Source organism: Neomonachus schauinslandi, chromosome 15, assembly GCF_002201575.2.
Source record: "Neomonachus schauinslandi chromosome 15, ASM220157v2, whole genome shotgun sequence".
NCBI classification, from domain to species: domain Eukaryota; kingdom Metazoa; phylum Chordata; class Mammalia; order Carnivora; family Phocidae; genus Neomonachus; species Neomonachus schauinslandi.
Genome location: NC_058417.1, coordinates 1 through 5,760, shown reverse-complemented (window position 1 = coordinate 5,760; position 5,760 = coordinate 1). Strand labels below are relative to the sequence as shown.

The following is a 5,760-nucleotide window of genomic DNA, read 5'->3' as shown; positions in this document are numbered from 1 at the left end:
GCTGATGGCCCCCATCTCTGGGAGCAGAAGGTAGGGAGGCCCTGCCGGCAGATTCACTCAGGACAGGTCAGGAGGTGGCTGTTGCTTAAAGCAGCCCAGGGCCTGTCCCCATGAAGAAGGTGCACACGTCCATGACCCCCAGCTCTGGGGTCCTGCCGCCAGCCTCTGGCAGTGACCCTCTTCCTGCCCTGTCCCCTGCCCCTGTGGATACGGGGTCTTCCTGGAGCTGTTCCTGCAGAATCACTTCATGGTGGACACAGAGTCATCTACTATGTCTTCACCGACCAGCTGGTTGCTGTGTCCCGTGTGCCCCTCCAGGAGCACTGAAGGGTGGTGGTTCTTGAGGTCCGCGGCGCCCCACGCTGGCAGGATGTGTCCATGCAGCACATGGCGATGATGAGCCGCTTCTGTGAGGAGCCCTTCCTCCATGAGGTGGATGACATGGTGTGCGGGGATGTGGACATGAAGTTCTGTGACCACCTGGGCATGGAGATCCTGTCCCCCCTCTTTGCCACCCTGCACCCCGGTTTCTACTGGGTGGCCTGTGAGGACTTAAGCTATGAGCGCTGGTCCCAGTCCCAGGCCCACATCCCCAAGGACCAGGGTGACTTCTACTACATGGGGGCCTTTTTTGGGGGGTTGTGGCGGAGGTTCACCGACTGACCTCAGCCTGTCACCAGGTGATGGTGGTCAACTGGGCCAATGGGATCGAGGCCATGTGGTAGGATAAGAGCCGCCTGAACAGGTACCTGCTGGACCACAAGCCCACCAAGGTGCTGTCCCTGGAGGACCTGCGGGACCCGCAGCTGCTGGGCTGGCCCCGGGTCATGAAGAAGCTGAGATTTGGGCCGTGCCCAAGAATCACCAGGACACCCGGAACTCATGAGGGGCTGTCCCCGTCTCCAGCAGGGGGTGCTGACTTCAGCGGAGCCACCAGAGCAGGTTCCTACTTCTGTCCCCTCGAGGGACACTGTGGAGCCTAACACTGCCTGCCCTGGCGTGTCCAGCGCCCCAGCCGCACCTGCTCACAGGAGGTCTGCCTGGGGATACAACGTCCTCTCTTTGCGTTCACTACATTTTCTTCACTTCTGGGTCATTTGCAGCTGTGAACGGCTCCAGTTTTATGTCAGGTGTTTTTCTGTGTCAATGCTGAGCAACCATTTTTAAAAAGAACAATTGAGGGAAAAGGTTTTCTCCCTGGTTCTAAACAGACACCGCCTGGTGGGGCTGGGAGCAGCCCTCTAGCAGCTGTGGAGGCAGAATGGCCTCTGGACGGGTCTTCCCTCCCAGTCCTTGCACCTTGCCATGGCCATGGGGCTTCAGGGTGAGGGTTGCACCGAGCCACCTCTCAGAACCCCGGTGCCCTCACCGCCAGAGGCCTTGGCCGTGACCGCTAGCTCAGCCTCCACGAGCATGGAGCCCTCTGGGTTATTTCCATTTCCTGCCGTGGATTTATTTTTATTTATTAATTTTATTTAATTTTTTAAATTTAAAGATTTTTTTTTTTTATTTGAGACAGAGAGAATGAGAGACAGAGAGCATGAGAGGGAGGAGGGTCAGAGGGAGAAGCAGACTCCCTGCCGAGCAGGGAGCCCGATGCGGGACTCGATCCCGGGACTCCAGGATCATGACCTGAGCCGAAGGCAGTCGCTCAGCCAACTGAGCCACCCAGGCGCCCTTTAATTTTTTAAATTTAAATTCATTAGCCAACATATAGTACATCAGTAGATTTTGATGTAGCGTTCAGTGATTCATTAGTTGCCTATAACACCCAGTTCTCATCACAACATGTGCCCTCCTTAATACCCATCACCCAGTTACCCCATCCCCCCACCCTCCTCCCTTCTGTAACCCTCAGTTTGTTTACCGGAGTCCAGAGTCTCTCATGGTTTGTCTCCCTCTCTGATTTCTTCCTGTTCAGTTTTCCCTCCCTTCCCCTGTAGTCCTCTGTGCTATTCCTGACATTCCACATATGAGTGAAACTATATGATAATTGTCTTTCTCTGATTTATTTATTTCACTTAGCATAATCTCCTCCAGTTCCATCTATGTCAATGTAAATGGTAGGTATTCATCCTTTCTGACAGCTGAGTAATATTCCATTGTACATATATACCACATCTTCTTTATCCATTCGTCTGTTGAAGGGCATCTCGGCTCCTTCCACAGTTTGGCTATTGTGGACATTGCTGCTATGAACATTGAGGGGCAGGTGCCCCTTCTTTTCACTACATCTGTATCTTTGGGGTAAATACCCAGTAGTGCAATTGCTGGGTGGTAGGGTAGTTCTATTTGTAACGTCTTGAAGAAACTCCATACTGTTTTTCAGAGTGGCTGTACCAGCTTGCATTCCCACCAACAGTGTAAGAGGGTTCCCCTTTCTCCACATCCTCCACATCCAACATTTGTTGTTTCCTGCCTTGTTGATTTTTGCCATTCTAAGTGGTGTAAGGTGGTATCTCAATGTGGTTTTAATTTCTTTTTCCCTGATGGCTAGTGATGTGGAGCATTTTTTCATGTGTCTGTTAGCCATTTGTATGTCTTTGGAGAAGTGTCTGTTCATGTGTTCTGCCCATTTCTTGATTGGATTATTTGGTTTTTGGGTGTTGAGTTTGAGAAGTTCTTTATAGATCTTGGATGCCAGCCCTTTATCTGTAATGTCATTTGCAAATATCTTCTCCCATTCCATGGCTTGCCTCTTAGTTTTGTTGACTGTTTCCTTTGCTGTGCAGAAGATTTTTATCTTGATGAAGTCCCAAAGGTTCATTTTTGCTTTTGTTACCCTTGCCTTTGGAGACGTGTCTAGCAAGAAGTTGCTGTGGCTGAGGTAGAAGAGGTTACTGCCTGTGTTCTCTTCTAGGATTTTGATGGATTCCTGTGTCACATTGAGGTCTTTCATCCAATTTGAGTTTACCTTTGTATATGGTGTAAGAGAATGGTCCAGTTTCATTCTTCTGCATGTGGCTGTCTAATTTTCCCAACACCATTTATTGAAGAGACTGTCGTTTTTCCATTGGGTATTCTTTCCTGCTTTGTGGAAGATTAGTTGACCATAGAGTTGAGGGTCCATTTCTGGGGTCTCTATTCTGTTCCATTGATCTATGTGTCTGTTTTGTGCCGGTACCATACTGTCTTGATGATCACAGCTTTGTAATACAGCTTGAGGTCACCCGCTTTTGTTTTATTTTTATTATATTAGTGAATTTTAAATTAACGTATAATGTATTATTTGTTTCAGGGGTACAGGTCTTTGATTCATCGGTCTTATACAATTCACAGTGCTCACCATAGCACATACCCTCCCCAATGTCCATCACCCAGTCACCCCACGCCTCCCAACCGCCTCTACTCCAGCAACCCTCAGTTTGTTTCCTGAGATTAAGAGTCTCTTATGGTTTGTCTCTCTCTCTGGTTTCGTCTTGTTTCATTTTTCCTTCCCTTCGCCTATGATCCTCTGTCTTGTTCCTCAAATTCCTCATATCACTGAGATCATATGATAATTGTCTTTCTCTGAGTGACTTATTTTGTTTAACATAATACACTGTAGTTCCATCCACGTTGTTGCAAATGGCAAGATTTCATTTTTTTGATAGGTGCATAATATTCTCTGTATATATATATACACACCACATCTTCTTTATCCATTCATCTGTTGATGGACATTTAGACTGTTTCCATAGTTTGGCTATTGTGGACATTGCTGCTATAAACATTGGGGTGCACGTGCTCCTTCGGATCACTACACTTGTATCTTTGGGGTAAATACCCAGTAGTGCAATTGCTCGGTCATAAGGTAGCTCTTTTTTCAACTTTTTGAGGAACCTCCCTAGTGTTTTCCAGAGTGGCGTCTGCCTTCGTTTTAAATGGCTATTTATGCTGGCGTTTGTGAAATGTGGGCACTCACTCAGTCTGGACGCATGTGCCGTTGGGATTCCTCAGTGCCCACAGATGGTTTGTGCACTCTCTCTGGACCATCTGCCTGCACTGTGTCTTAGCAAGCATTTACTGATACCACTGTGAGCTCAGACACCCAACAAGGCGCAGAGCATGAGAGTGAGAACTAAGATACAGGATCCCTGCTCTTGGGCCTTCCTGGGACTTTTGATGGACCTGTCCTCCTGACTCACTACTCTCCTATTGTGTAATAGACATACAACTGATACCATTAAGCACGTTTCAGGGTACAATTCAGTGGCAATAAGTATGTTCACTCTTTTGCACCTGCCGCCTCCATCCATTGCCACAACTTTGTCATCCTCCCAAACTGAACCTCTACCCAGGAGACACTAACCCCCCATTTCCCCTCCCCAGCCCCGGCACCCAGCAGCTCCTTCCACCTCTATGAATCGGAGTGCTCTCTGTCCCTCACAAGTGGGGTCCTCCAGTATTGGTCCTTTAGGGACTGGCTTATTTCACATAGCACAATGGCCTCAAGGTCTGTCCCTGTGAGTCTGGACCTGACTCACTTTCCCCCCAAAGGAGTGTCTCAGCCCTCTTCTGTCTAAGCCAAGCCTCCTCAGTCCCTTTCTGCTCCCCTCACCTTCCTCCTCCGCCTGAAGATGATCCCAGCCAATCTGCAGCTTTGAAGACCTATTCAGTCCAGATGCCAGGCACATACCCCGGGGACCTTGGGCCTCACCTACCCCATCTGTCCACGTCAGGTCCCTGCCCACCCCCCACCAGCTGGCCACCTGCTCATCCCACAGGTGTCCCCATCTCAGGAGAGGGAAACACCAAGTCCAGACCCTTGGAGTCCTCTGTGACTTTTTGCTTTCTACCAACTCTCCCAGTAGTGAAGTGGCTATGTACTGAAGTGGACATTCATTGTCCAAAACATTAAAGGCATATGTGAGTCTCTGCTGCCTAGGCAATGGATAACAGTTGGGGCAGATAGAAACCGAGCAGAATCACTGGAAGAAAGGCTGAGGAATGAGGAGCTTTAGGGAAGAAGGGCCTGGAAGCTCTGACTGCCCGTACGTGACCTTCAGATGCCCCTCAGTGACTCCTGTGCCTCTGGTGTCTTCCTGGAACCCTGACCTGGCTGTTTTCAGACAGCTCATCCAGCGGTACCCTCAGTTTCTGGGAGGGGGATTTGCTGGAATCTGCAGTGTGTCCTACTGCCCCACCGGGATCACTTTTTGAAGGCACATTGTCTGGGACCCAAGACTGTGGGTCTGTGGCCTGGAGGGATTCTGAGCAGAGCTGGTGGGATGGGAAGGCTGCAAGGCACAGAGGTAGGTTTCTAGAAAGCCAGCTGGGGTCCCCGGCATCCTACTGTTTTTGAATCAAAGCCCTGAGATCTTTAAAATGCCAGCAACGTTACAGCATGGGCCAGAAAAGCAAATTTCCCTGTGCACCCAACACCACCTAAACTATTGGCCATTTCTTGTCACTTGAGCTGAGTACAAAGGATTGGGAGTCAGGACTTGGTGGGGGGGCCCTGGACCAGACTTTGTATTTGGGGGACAAAGGGCATCCAGACAAGCTTGTGCTGAGCCTAAGGAGGGGGTCTGTGTGGAGACCCCAGCTGCAGGCACTGCTGTCCAATGATGCCCCCTCAGCCCGACCCAGTGCACCTGCTGCTGGGGGAGCACCTGCCCCCTCCTCTCTGCCTGAGGGCTCTCTCCTGCACCAGGTGCCTCCTCTCCTGCCAGTCACTGCCAGCCTGCAGCCTGGGAGGGTAGATACCCGGACGACCCCCAGCTGGTGGGGGAGCGCCTGCCCCCTCCTCTGCCTGAGGACTGTCTCCTGTACCAGGTG

At 50.4% G+C, this 5,760-nt stretch overlaps 1 pseudogene; it reads left to right on the top strand.

Moving 5' to 3' along the window:
* Positions 1-202: 202 nt before the first annotated feature.
* LOC110581257 lies at positions 203-886 on the top strand (annotated as a pseudogene).
* Positions 887-5,760: the final 4,874 nt, after the last annotated feature.